The sequence below is a fragment of the Eucyclogobius newberryi genome, unplaced genomic scaffold (assembly GCF_026437365.1).
Source record: "Eucyclogobius newberryi isolate DKJ021-1_F unplaced genomic scaffold, fEucNew1.0.hap1 SCAF_13, whole genome shotgun sequence".
Classification (NCBI taxonomy): domain Eukaryota; kingdom Metazoa; phylum Chordata; class Actinopteri; order Gobiiformes; family Gobiidae; genus Eucyclogobius; species Eucyclogobius newberryi.
The window spans coordinates 36,174,525-36,189,352 of record NW_027315757.1 but is presented as its reverse complement, the minus strand read 5'-3'; the positions used below and the strand labels follow the sequence as shown (position 1 = coordinate 36,189,352).

Here is a 14,828-nt window from a genome sequence, read left to right as displayed (position 1 = left end):
TAGTGTGTAATATATATTATATAGTATATAGTGTATAGTGTATAGTGTATAGTATATAGTATATAGTGTATAGTGTGTAGTATATAGTGTATAGTGTGTAGTCTATAGTATATAGTGTATAGTGTGTAGTATATAGTGTATAGTGTGTAGTCTATAGTATATAGTGTATAGTGTGTAGTCTATAGTATATAGTGTATAGTGTGTAGTATATAGTGTATAGTGTATAGTGTGTAGTATATAGTGTATAGTGTGTAGTCTATAGTATATAGTGTATAGTGTGTAGTCTATAGTATATAGTGTATAGTGTGTAGTCTATAGTATATAGTGTATAGTGTGTAGTATATAGTATATAGTGTATAGTGTGTAGTCTATAGTATATAGTGTATAGTGTGTAGTATATAGTGTATAGTGTATAGTGTGTAGTATATAGTATATAGTGTATAGTGTGTAGTATATAGTGTATAGTGTGTAGTATATAGTATATAGTGTATAGTGTGTAATATATATTATATAGTATATAGTGTATAGTGTATAGTGTATAGTATATAGTGTATAGTGTGTAGTCTATAGTATATAGTGTATAGTGTGTAGTATATAGTGTATAGTGTGTAGTCTATAGTATATAGTGTATAGTGTGTAGTCTATAGTATATAGTGTATAGTGTGTAGTATATAGTGTATAGTGTGTAGTATATAGTGTATAGTGTGTAGTCTATAGTATATAGTGTATAGTGTGTAGTATATAGTGTATAGTGTGTAGTCTATAGTATATATACTGGAGATAATCGCTTGTGTGCTTTTGCCTGACTCTTTTCTTGTGGGTTCTGGAAACAGCAGGTCACAGATTTTTGTGGGACGGCAAAGGGAAAAGTGGGTAACGTCGCTTCAAGATGCCAGCAGCATGTAACACATCAAACAGGGAAAAATACATGAACAAAGGGAAAACACACTGCTGAGATATGCCCCAATTTGAGTAAACATAGTAATGCAAAAGACTGTTGTTGGAAACGTTCTGGGTCGACAATAGTGGTTCTAACATGGATTTTATTAGTACAATGGACAAGGTTTTTTCACGTAAAGAATGGTAAAATGATGAATTCTAAGACACCATAAAAGCGACTGTATCTCAGTTGTGTTGACCACTAAATTATTGAAATATCAATATATCATGATGCTAAATTTGGTGATACAGTATCGATATCGTGGGCTGCTGTATCGATATATCGTCATGAGTCCTTTTTGGTATGATTTCACAAATTATTTTATGACAAAGGAAACCATTTGACATTATTGACTTTGATGATTAGAATGGAGTTTGTGCAGGTTGTGGTTTAACAAAGAAAAATGTTGGTAAAATGTATTAGGTTCTTTAAAAAATAGTGAAATATTGAAGAATATCATGAGCAATATATTGTAAGGAGCCCTGGGAATTGGGGCATATCTCAGCAGTGTGTTTTCCCTTTGTTCATGTATTTTTCCCTGTTTGATGTGTTACATGCTGCTGGCATCTTGAAGCGACGTTACCCACTTTTCCCTTTGCCGTCCCACAAAAATCTGTGACCTGCTGTTTCCAGAACCCACAAGAAAAGAGTCAGGCAAAAGCACACAAGCGATTATCTCCAGCTCATTCAACTTTGCATCTGGAAACCTCAATATGTATTAGTTAGTTTGTTTGTGTGTTGTGTAGTATATAGTATATAGTGTGTAGTATATAGTATATAGTATATAGTATATAGTATATAGTGTGTAGTATATAGTATATAGTATATAGTGTGTAGTATATAGTGTATAGTGTATAGTATATAATGTATAGTATATAGTATATAGTATATAGTATATAGTGTATAGTGTAAAGTATATAATGTATAGTATATTGTATATAGTGTGTAGTATATAGTGTATAATGTATAGTATACAGTGTATAGTATAGTATATAGTGTATAGTATATAGTATATAGTATATAGTGTATAGTATAGTATACAGTGTATAGTATATAGTATAGTATATAGTGTATAGTATATAGTATATAGTGTATAGTATATAGTGTGTAGTATGTAGTGTATAGTATATAGTATATAGTGTATAGTATATAGTATATAGTGTGTAGTATATATATATATGCACGGTCCATTAAGGGCGCCGCCCCCTGTCAATCTGCCAACTACAGATACCTAATGTCCTCAGAGCATGAGTCTGAGGACATTAGGGTCGTGAGTTCGGGCCCCGTCAGGGGCATGTTTTTCATATTTGTTTTGTCACTGATTGTTTTAAAGAACATCAAGATGTACAATTTCTTATATATGTCGGTGTAATCCCTCATTCGTCCAGGCGTGTTCCATAGTAGAAAAAGCTTCAGTTGTAGTCATCTGGACTCAGTTTGAAAAAGTAGACGTTTCGACTCTCATCCAAGAGTCATTGTCAATAAAAGAATTTAGATCGAGAACTCCGATATTAATACTGTTCTATGGTAAGACCCGCCCATTGGGCGGAGCCTTCCTGAAGTAGAAAGAGTTGTTTGTTTCAACAGAAACTCCCCCCTTGTATCTACCGAAGACGGTGAGGTGAAGGTTTTAAGCAGGGAGAAAAGATGGTTTGAAAGAGGAGTCAAGGAAGCTATTTTTGTTAAAAAAGAAAGACCTTCTTTAAACAGAAATGGAGGGCTAAGATTCAATCTTCCTGTTATTTATAATGGGTTACTGAACCCCTGGAAAGGTAGAGGACATTCAGATGCTAATCAGGTCCTCAGGGTGGTTGAGCCAGGGTCTCACAAAGACAAAGAGGATTCTAATAGCCCATTAAGATTCTGAATAGGCTCGGTAGATACAAGGGGGGAGTTTCTGTTGAAACCAACAACTCTTTCTACTTCAGGAAGGCTCCGCCCAATGGGCGGGTCTTACCACAGAACAGTATTAATATCGGAGTTCTCGACCTAAATTCTGTTATTGACAATGACTCTTGGATGAGAGTTGAAACGTCTATTTTTTCAAACTGAGTCCAGATGAAACAACTGAAGCTTTTTCTACAATTTCTTATATAACTAAATGTCTCCTCTGCTGTTCTGTTCTACGTGTTGTAGAGGGAGGAGCTCTCTCAGAAGTCTGTCTTTGCCTTTGGAGGGTCACTGTCTGTAACTGTCTGTAACTGTCTGTTACTGTCTGTAACTGTTTGTAACTGTATGTAACTGTCTGTAACTGTAACTGTCTGTAACTGTCTGTAACTGTAACTTTCTGTAACTGTCTGTAACTGTCTGTAACTGTAACTGTCTGTAACTGTATGTAACTGTCTGTAACTGTAACTGTCTGTAACTGTATGTAACTGTAACAGTCTGTAACTGTAACTGTCTGTTACTGTCTGTAACTGTCTGTTACTGTCTGTAACTGTCTGTAACTGTCTGTAACTGTCTGTAACTGTAACTGTCTGTAACTGTATGTAACTGTAACAGTCTGTAACTGTCTGTTACTGTCTGTAACTGTCTGTAACTGTCTGTTACTGTCTGTAACTGTCTGTAACTGTCTGTAACTGTAACTGTCTGTAACTGTCTGTAACTGTCTGTTACTGTCTGTTACTGTCTGTAACTGTCTGTAACTGTAACTGTCTGTAACAGTCTGTAACTGTCTGTAACTGTAACTTTCTGTAACTGTCTGTAACTGTCTGTAACTGTAACTGTCTGTAACTGTATGTAACTGTCTGTAACTGTAACTGTCTGTAACTGTATGTAACTGTAACAGTCTGTAACTGTAACTGTCTGTTACTGTCTGTAACTGTCTGTTACTGTCTGTAACTGTCTGTAACTGTCTGTAACTGTCTGTAACTGTAACTGTCTGTAACTGTATGTAACTGTAACAGTCTGTAACTGTCTGTTACTGTCTGTAACGGTCTGTAACTGTAACTGTCTGTAACTGTCTGTAACTGTCTGTAACTGTCTGTTACTGTCTGTTACTGTCTGTAACTGTCTGTAACTGTAACTGTCTGTAACAGTCTGTAACTGTCTGTAACTGTAACTGTATGTAAATGTATGTAACTGTCTGTAACTGTAACTGTCTGTAACTGTATGTAACTGTAACAGTCTGTAACTGTCTGTTACTGTCTGTAACTGTCTGTAACTGTAACAGTCTGTAACTGTCTGTAACTGTCTGTTACTGTCTGTAACTGTCTGTAACTGTCTGTAACTGTCTGTAACCGTCTGTCATTGTCTGTAACGGTTTGTAACTGTATGTAACTGTCTGTAACAGTCTGTAACTGTCTGTAACTGTAACTTTATGTAACTGTCTGTAACTGTCTGTTACTGTATGTAACTGTCTGTAACTGTATATAACTGTCTGTAACTGTAACAGTATGTAACTGTGTGTAACTGTCTGTAACAGTCTGTAACTGTCTGTAACTGTCTGTAACTGTCTATATCTGTTTGTAACTGTCTGTAACTGTCTGTTACTGTCTGTAACTGTTTGTAACTGTATGTAACTGTCTGTAACTGTCTGTATCTTTCTGTAACTGTCTGTAACTGTCTGTATCTGTATGTGACAGTCTGTAACTGTCTGTTACTGTCTGTAACTGTCTGTAACTGTCTGTATCTGTTTGTGACTGTCTGTAACTGTCTGTAACTGTCTGTATCTGTCTGTAACTGTCTGTATCTGTTTGTGACTGTCTGTTACTGTCTGTAACTGTCTGTTACTGTCTGTTACTGTCTGTAACTGTCTGTTACTGTCTGTAACTGTCTGTAACTGTAACTGTCTGTAACTGTATGTAACTGTAACAGTCTGTAACTGTCTGTAACTGTCTGTTACTGTCTGTAACTGTCTGTAACTGTCTGTAACCGTCTGTTACTGTCTGTAACGGTTTGTAACTGTGTTTTTCAAACTTCCTATAAGTTATTTGTTCTTTTCTTCTGTATCTATCTTTGTATCTACCTGCGTTGCATCAATGGAATTTCCCCATGTGGGACAATAAAGGATTATCTTATCTTATCTTAACTGTCTGTAACAGTCTGTATCTGTCTGTAACTGTATGAAACTGTCTGTAACTGTCTGTAACTGTTTGTAACTGTATGCAACTGTATGTAACTGTCTTTAACTGTCTGTTACTGTCTGTAACTGTATGTAACTGTCTGTAACTGTCTGTATCTGTCTGTGACTGTCTGTAACTGTCTGTAACTTTCTGTAACTGTCTGTTACTGTCTGTAACTGTCTGTAACTGTCTGTTTCTGTCTGTAACTGTCTGCTACTGTCTGTAACTGTCTGTAACTGTCTGTATCTGTTTGTGACTATCTGTAACTGTCTGTAACTGTCTGTGACTGTCTGTAACTGTCTGTAACTGTCTGTTACTGTCTGTAACTGTCTGTATCTGTCTGTAACCGTCTGTTACTGTCTGTAACTGTCTGTTACTGTATGTAACTGTCTGTAACTGTCTATAACTGTAACTGTCTGTAACTGTATGTAACTGTCTGTAACTGTCTGTAACTGTATGTGACTGTCTGTAACTGTCTGTAACTGGATGTAACTGTCTGTAACTGTCTGTAACTGGATGTAACTGTCTGTAACTGTCTGTAACTGTAACTGTCTGTAACTGTCTGTAACTGTATGTAACTGTAACTGTCTGTAACTGTATGTAACTGTAACTGTCTGTAACTGTCTGTAACTGTAACTGTCTGTAACTGTCTGTAACTGTATGTAACTGTAACTGTCTGTAACTGTATGTAACTGTAACAGTCTGTAACTGTCTGTTACTGTCTGTAACTGTCTGTAACTGTATGTTACTGTCTGTAACTGTCTGTAACTGTAACAGTCTGTAACAGTCTGTAACTGTCTGTTACTGTCTGTAACTGTCTGTAACTGTCTGTAACTGTCTGTAACCGTCTGTCATTGTCTGTAACGGTTTGTAACTGTATGTAACTGTCTGTAACAGTCTGTAACTGTCTGTAACTGTAACTTTATGTAACTGTCTGTAACTGTCTGTTACTGTATGTAACTGTCTGTAACTGTATATAACTGTCTGTAACTGTAACAGTATGTAACTGTGTGTAACTGTCTGTAACAGTCTGTAACTGTCTGTAACTGTCTGTAACTGTCTATATCTGTTTGTAACTGTCTGTAACTGTCTGTTACTGTCTGTAACTGTTTGTAACTGTATGTAACTGTCTGTAACTGTCTGTATCTTTCTGTAACTGTCTGTAACTGTCTGTATCTGTATGTGACAGTCTGTAACTGTCTGTTACTGTCTGTAACTGTCTGTAACTGTCTGTATCTGTTTGTGACTGTCTGTAACTGTCTGTAACTGTCTGTATCTGTCTGTAACTGTCTGTATCTGTTTGTGACTGTCTGTTACTGTCTGTAACTGTCTGTTACTGTCTGTTACTGTCTGTAACTGTCTGTTACTGTCTGTAACTGTCTGTAACTGTAACTGTCTGTAACTGTATGTAACTGTAACAGTCTGTAACTGTCTGTAACTGTCTGTTACTGTCTGTAACTGTCTGTAACTGTCTGTAACCGTCTGTTACTGTCTGTAACGGTTTGTAACTGTGTTTTTCAAACTTCCTATAAGTTATTTGTTCTTTTCTTCTGTATCTATCTTTGTATCTACCTGCGTTGCATCAATGGAATTTCCCCATGTGGGACAATAAAGGATTATCTTATCTTATCTTAACTGTCTGTAACAGTCTGTATCTGTCTGTAACTGTATGAAACTGTCTGTAACTGTCTGTAACTGTTTGTAACTGTATGCAACTGTATGTAACTGTCTTTAACTGTCTGTTACTGTCTGTAACTGTATGTAACTGTCTGTAACTGTCTGTATCTGTCTGTGACTGTCTGTAACTGTCTGTAACTTTCTGTAACTGTCTGTTACTGTCTGTAACTGTCTGTAACTGTCTGTTTCTGTCTGTAACTGTCTGCTACTGTCTGTAACTGTCTGTAACTGTCTGTATCTGTTTGTGACTATCTGTAACTGTCTGTAACTGTCTGTGACTGTCTGTAACTGTCTGTAACTGTCTGTTACTGTCTGTAACTGTCTGTATCTGTCTGTAACCGTCTGTTACTGTCTGTAACTGTCTGTTACTGTATGTAACTGTCTGTAACTGTCTATAACTGTAACTGTCTGTAACTGTATGTAACTGTCTGTAACTGTCTGTAACTGTATGTGACTGTCTGTAACTGTCTGTAACTGGATGTAACTGTCTGTAACTGTCTGTAACTGGATGTAACTGTCTGTAACTGTCTGTAACTGTAACTGTCTGTAACTGTCTGTAACTGTATGTAACTGTAACTGTCTGTAACTGTATGTAACTGTAACTGTCTGTAACTGTAACTGTAACTGTCTGTAACTGTCTGTAACTGTATGTAACTGTAACTGTCTGTAACTGTATGTAACTGTAACTGTCTGTATCTGTCTGTAACTGTCTGTAACTGTCTGTTACTGTCTGTAACTGTCTGTAACTGTCTGTATCTGTTTGTGACTGTCTGTAACTGTCTGTAACTGTCTGTATCTGTCTGTAACTGTCTGTATCTCTTTGTGACTGTCTGTTACTGTATGTAACTGTCTGTAACTGTATGTAACTGTCTCTAACTGTATGTAACTGTCTGTAACTGTAACTGTATGTAACTGTCTGTAACTGTCTGTAACTGTGTGTAACTGTCTGTAACAGTCTGTAACTGTCTGTAACTGTCTGTAACTGTCTGTATCTGTCTGTAACTGTCTGTAACTGTCTGTTACTGTCTGTAACTGTTTGTAACTGTATGTTACTGTCTGTAACTGTCTGTATCTTTCTGTAACTGTCTGTAACTGTCTGTATCTGTCTGTGACTGTCTGTAACTGTCTGTTACTGTCTGTAACCGTCTGTAACTGTCTGTATCTGTTTGTGACTGTCTGTAACTGTTTGTAACTGTCTGTATCCGTCTGTAACTGTCTGTATCTGTTTGTGACTGTCTGTTACTGTCTGTAACTGTCTGTTACTGTCTGTTACTGTCTGTAACTGTCTGTATCTGTGTGTAACTGTCTGTTACTGTCTGTAACTGTCTGTTACTGTATGTAGCTGTCTGTAACTGTATGTAACTGTCTGTAACTGTAACTGTATGTAACTGTATGTAACTGTCTGTTACTGTCTGTAACTGTATGTAACTGTCTGTAACTGTTTGTAACTGTATGAAACTGTCTGTAACTGTCTGTAACTGTCTGTAACTGTATGTAACTCTATGTAACTGCCTGTAACTGTCTGTAACTGTCTGTAACGGTCTGTAACTGTCTGTATCTTTCTGTAACTGTCTGTAACTGTCTGTAACTGGATGTAACTGTCTGTAACTGTCTGTAACTGTAACTGTCTGTAACTGTATGTAACTGTAACTGTCTGTAACTGTCTGTAACTGTAACTGTCTGTAGCTGTATGTAATTGTAACTGTCTGTAACTGTATGTAACTGTAACTGTCTGTAACTGTATGTAACTGTATGTAACTGTAACTGTCTGTAACTGTATGTAACTGTAACTGTCTGTATCTGTCTGTAACTGTCTATAACTGTCTGTTACTGTCTGTAACTGTCTGTAACTGTCTGTATCTGTTTGTGACTGTCTGTAACTGTCTGTAACTGTCTGTATCTGTCTGTAACTGTCTGTATCTCTTTGTGACTGTCTGTTACTGTATGTAATTGTCTGTAACTGTATGTAACTGTCTGTAACTGTAACTTTATGTAACTGTCTGTAACTGTCTGTTACTGTATGTAACTGTCTGTAACTGTATGTAACTGTCTCTAACTGTATGTAACTGTCTGTAACTGTAACTGTATGTAACTGTCTGTAACTGTCTGTAACTGTGTGTAACTGTCTGTAACAGTCTGTAACTGTCTGTAACTGTCTGTAACTGTATGTAACTGTCTGTAACTGTCTGTAACTGTATGTGACTGTCTGTAACTGTCTGTAACTGGATGTAACTGTCTGTAACTGTCTGTAACTGGATGTAACTGTCTGTAACTGTCTGTAACTGTAACTGTCTGTAACTGTCTGTAACTGTATGTAACTGTAACTGTCTGTAACTGTATGTAACTGTAACTGTCTGTAACTGTCTGTAACTGTAACTGTCTGTAACTGTCTGTAACTGTATGTAACTGTAACTGTCTGTAACTGTATGTAACTGTAACAGTCTGTAACTGTCTGTTACTGTCTGTAACTGTCTGTAACTGTATGTTACTGTCTGTAACAGTCTGTAACTGTAACAGTCTGTAACTGTCTGTAACTGTCTGTTACTGTCTGTAACTGTCTGTAACTGTCTGTAACTGTCTGTAACCGTCTGTCATTGTCTGTAACGGTTTGTAACTGTATGTAACTGTCTGTAACAGTCTGTAACTGTCTGTAACTGTAACTTTATGTAACTGTCTGTAACTGTCTGTTACTGTATGTAACTGTCTGTAACTGTATATAACTGTCTGTAACTGTAACAGTATGTAACTGTGTGTAACTGTCTGTAACAGTCTGTAACTGTCTGTAACTGTCTGTAACTGTCTATATCTGTTTGTAACTGTCTGTAACTGTCTGTTACTGTCTGTAACTGTTTGTAACTGTATGTAACTGTCTGTAACTGTCTGTATCTTTCTGTAACTGTCTGTAACTGTCTGTATCTGTATGTGACAGTCTGTAACTGTCTGTTACTGTCTGTAACTGTCTGTAACTGTCTGTATCTGTTTGTGACTGTTTGTGACTGTCTGTAACTGTCTGTAACTGTCTGTATCTGTCTGTAACTGTCTGTATCTGTTTGTGACTGTCTGTTACTGTCTGTAACTGTCTGTTACTGTCTGTTACTGTCTGTAACTGTCTGTTACTGTCTGTAACTGTAACTGTCTGTAACTGTCTGTAACTGTATGTAACTGTAACTGTCTGTAACTGTATGTAACTGTAACTGTCTGTAACTGTCTGTAACTGTAACTGTCTGTAACTGTCTGTAACTGTATGTAACTGTAACTGTCTGTAACTGTATGTAACTGTAACTGTCTGTATCTGTCTGTAACTGTCTGTAACTGTCTGTTACTGTCTGTAACTGTCTGTAACTGTCTGTATCTGTTTGTGACTGTCTGTAACTGTCTGTAACTGTCTGTATCTGTCTGTAACTGTCTGTATCTCTTTGTGACTGTCTGTTACTGTATGTAACTGTCTGTAACTGTATGTAACTGTCTCTAACTGTATGTAACTGTCTGTAACTGTAACTGTATGTAACTGTCTGTAACTGTCTGTAACTGTGTGTAACTGTCTGTAACAGTCTGTAACTGTCTGTAACTGTCTGTAACTGTCTGTATCTGTCTGTAACTGTCTGTAACTGTCTGTTACTGTCTGTAACTGTTTGTAACTGTATGTTACTGTCTGTAACTGTCTGTATCTTTCTGTAACTGTCTGTAACTGTCTGTATCTGTCTGTGACTGTCTGTAACTGTCTGTTACTGTCTGTAACCGTCTGTAACTGTCTGTATCTGTTTGTGACTGTCTGTAACTGTTTGTAACTGTCTGTATCTGTCTGTAACTGTCTGTATCTGTTTGTGACTGTCTGTTACTGTCTGTAACTGTCTGTTACTGTCTGTTACTGTCTGTAACTGTCTGTATCTGTGTGTAACTGTCTGTTACTGTCTGTAACTGTCTGTTACTGTATGTAGCTGTCTGTAACTGTATGTAACTGTCTGTAACTGTAACTGTATGTAACTGTATGTAACTGTCTGTTACTGTCTGTAACTGTATGTAACTGTCTGTAACTGTTTGTAACTGTATGAAACTGTCTGTAACTGTCTGTAACTGTCTGTAACTGTATGTAACTCTATGTAACTGCCTGTAACTGTCTGTAACTGTCTGTAACGGTCTGTAACTGTCTGTATCTTTCTGTAACTGTCTGTAACTGTCTGTAACTGGATGTAACTGTCTGTAACTGTCTGTAACTGTAACTGTCTGTAACTGTCTGTAACTGTATGTAACTGTAACTGTCTGTAACTGTATGTAACTGTAACTGTCTGTAACTGTCTGTAACTGTAACTGTCTGTAGCTGTATGTAATTGTAACTGTCTGTAACTGTATGTAACTGTAACTGTCTGTAACTGTATGTAACTGTATGTAACTGTAACTGTCTGTAACTGTATGTAACTGTAACTGTCTGTATCTGTCTGTAACTGTCTATAACTGTCTGTTACTGTCTGTAACTGTCTGTAACTGTCTGTATCTGTTTGTGACTGTCTGTAACTGTCTGTAACTGTCTGTATCTGTCTGTAACTGTCTGTATCTCTTTGTGACTGTCTGTTACTGTATGTAATTGTCTGTAACTGTATGTAACTGTCTGTAACTGTAACTTTATGTAACTGTCTGTAACTGTCTGTTACTGTATGTAACTGTCTGTAACTGTATGTAACTGTCTCTAACTGTATGTAACTGTCTGTAACTGTAACTGTATGTAACTGTCTGTAACTGTCTGTAACTGTGTGTAACTGTCTGTAACAGTCTGTAACTGTCCGTAACTGTCTGTAACTGTCTGTATCTGTCTGTAACTGTCTGTAACTGTCTGTTACTGTCTGTAACTGTTTGTAACTGTATGTTACTGTCTGTAACTGTCTGTATCTTTCTGTAACTGTCTGTAACTGTCTGTATCTGTCTGTAACTGTCTGTTACTGTCTGTAACCGTCTGTAACTGTCTGTATCTGTTTGTGACTGTCTGTAACTGTTTGTAACTGTCTGTATCTGTCTGTAACTGTCTGTATCTGTTTGTGACTGTCTGTTACTGTCTGTAACTGTCTGTTACTGTCTGTTACTGTCTGTAACTGTCTGTATCTGTGTGTAACTGTCTGTTACTGTCTGTAACTGTCTGTTACTGTATGTAGCTGTCTGTAACTGTATGTAACTGTCTGTAACTGTAACTGTATGTAACTGTATGTAACTGTCTGTTACTGTCTGTAACTGTATATAACTGTCTGTAACTGTTTGTAACTGTATGAAACTGTCTGTAACTGTCTGTAACTGTCTGTAACTGTATGTAACTCTATGTAACTGCCTGTAACTGTCTGTAACTGTCTGTAACGGTCTGTAACTGTCTGTATCTTTCTGTAACTGTCTGTAACTGTCTGTAACTGTCTGTTACTGTCTGTAACTGTCTGTTACTGTATGTAACTGTCTGTAACTGGATGTAACTGTCTGTAACTGTCTGTAACTGTCTGTAACTGTCTGTAACTGTCTGTAACTGTATGTAACTGTAACTGTCTGTAACTGTAACTGTCTGTAACTTTATATAACTGTAACTTAAACTGTCTGTAACTGTATGTAACTGTCTGTAACTGTCTGTAACTGTCTGTAACTGTCTGTAACTGTAACTGTCTGTAACTGTCTGTAACTGTAACTGTCTGTAACTGTAACTGTCTGTAACTGTCTGTAACTGGATGTAACTGTCTGTAACTGTCTGTAACTGTCTGTAACTGTCTGTAACTGTAACTGTCTGTAACTGTCTGTTACTGTCTGTAACTGTCTGTAACTGTCTGTTACTGTCTGAAACTGTCTGTAACTGTCTGTAACTGTCTGTAACTGTCTGTTACTGTCTGTTACTGTCTGTAACTGTCTGTAACAGTCTGTAACTGTCTGTAACTGTAACTGTATGTAACTGTATGTAACTGTCTGTTACTGTCTGTAACTGTCTGTAACTGTAACAGTCTGTAACTGTCTGTAACTGTCTGTTACTGTATGTAACTGTCTGTAACTGTATATAACTGTCTGTAACTGTAACAGTATGTAACTGTGTGAAACTGTCTGTAACAGTCTGTAACTGTCTGTAACTGTCTGTAACTGTCTGTATCTGTTTGTAACTGTCTGTAACTGTCTGTTACTGTCTGTAACTGTTTGTAACTGTATGTAACTGTCTGTAACTGTCTGTATCTTTCTGTAACTGTCTGTAACTGTCTGTATCTGTATGTGACAGTCTGTAACTGTCTGTTACTGTCTGTAACTGTCTGTAACTGTCTGTATCTGTTTGTGACTGTCTGTAACTGTCTGTAACTGTCTGTATCTGTCTGTAACTGTCTGTATCTGTTTGTGACTGTCTGTTACTGTCTGTAACTGTCTGTTACTGTCTGTTACTGTCTGTAACTGTCTGTTACTGTCTGTAACTGTCTGTAACTGTAACTGTCTGTAACTGTATGTAACTGTAACAGTCTGTAACTGTCTGTAACTGTCTGTTACTGTCTGTAACTGTTTGTAACTGTCTGTAACCGTCTGTTACTGTCTGTAACGGTTTGTAACTGTGTTTTTCAAACTTCCTATAAGTTATTTGTTCTTTTCTTCTGTATCTATCTTTGTATCTACCTGCGTTGCATCAATGGAATTTCCCCATGTGGGACAATAAAGGATTATCTTATCTTATCTTAACTGTCTGTAACAGTCTGTAACTGTCTGTATCTGTCTGTAACTGTATGAAACTGTCTGTAACTGTCTGTAACTGTTTGTAACTGTATGTAACCGTCTTTAACTGTCTGTTACTGTCTGTAACTGTATGTAACTGTCTGTAACTGTCTGTATCTGTCTGTGACTGTCTGTAACTGTCTGTAACTTTCTGTAACTGTCTGTTACTGTCTGTAACTGTCTGTAACTGTCTGTTTCTGTCTGTTACTGTCTGTAACTGTCTGTAACTGTCTGTATCTGTTTGTGACTGTCTGTAACTGTCTGTAACTGTCTGTGACTGTCTGTAACTGTCTGTAACTGTCTGTTACTGTCTGTAACTGTCTGTATCTGTCTGTAACTGTCTGTTACTGTCTGTAACTGTCTGTTACTGTATGTAACTGTCTGTAACTGTATGTAAATGTCTATAACTGTAACTGTCTGTAACTGTATGTAACTGTCTGTAACTGTCTGTAACTGTATGTAACTGTCTGTAACTGTCTGTAACTGGATGTAACTGTCTGTAACTGTCTGTAACTGTAACTGTCTGTAACTGTATGTAACTGTAACTGTCTGTAACTGTATGTAACTGTAACTGTCTGTAACTGTCTGTAACTGTAACTGTCTGTAACTGTATGTAATTGTAACTGTCTGTAACTGTCTGTAACTGTAACTGTCTGTAACTGTATGTAACTGTATGTAACTGTAACTGTCTGTAACTGTATGTAACTGTAACTGTCTGTATCTGTCTCTAACTGTCTGTAACTGTCTGTTACTGTCTGTAACTGTCTGTAACTGTCTGTAACTGTCTGTATCTGTTTGTGACTGTCTGTAACTGTCTGTAACTGTCTGTATCTGTCTGTAACTGTCTGTATCTCTTTGTGACTGTCTGTTACTGTATGTAACTGTCTGTAACTGTATGTAACTGTCTGTAACTGTAACTTTATGTAACTGTCTGTAACTGTCTGTTACTGTATGTAACTGTCTGTAACTGTATGTAACTGTCTGTAACTGTCTGTAACTGTCTGTAACTGTAACTGTATGTAACTGTCTGTAACTGTCTGTAACTGTGTGTAACTGTCTGTAACAGTCTGTAACTGTCTGTAACTGTCTGTAACTGTCTGTATCTGTCTCTAACTGTCTGTAACTGTCTGTTACTGTCTGTAACTGTTTGTAACTGTATGTAACTGTCTGTAACTGTCTCTATCTTTCTGTAACTGTCTGTAACTGTCTGTATCTGTCTGTGACTGTCTGTAACTGTCTGTTATTGTCTGTAACCGTCTGTAACTGTCTGTATCTGTTTGTGACTGTCTGTAACTGTTTGTGACTGTCTGTATATGTCTGTAACTGTCTGTATCTGTTTGTGACTGTCTGTTACTGTCTGTAACTGTCTGTTACTGTCTGTTACTGTCTGTAACTGTCTGTATCTGTGTTTAACTGTCTGTTACTGTCTGTAACTGTCT

General features: G+C 37.0%; 1 protein-coding gene across 1 annotated transcript in view; it reads right to left on the bottom strand.

Moving 5' to 3' along the window:
- fam20cl (family with sequence similarity 20 member C, like) overlaps nt 1–14,828 on the bottom strand; it is a 204,368-nt gene that overhangs the window by 2,232 nt on the left and 187,308 nt on the right. The gene's annotated exons all lie outside the window — the stretch shown is intronic.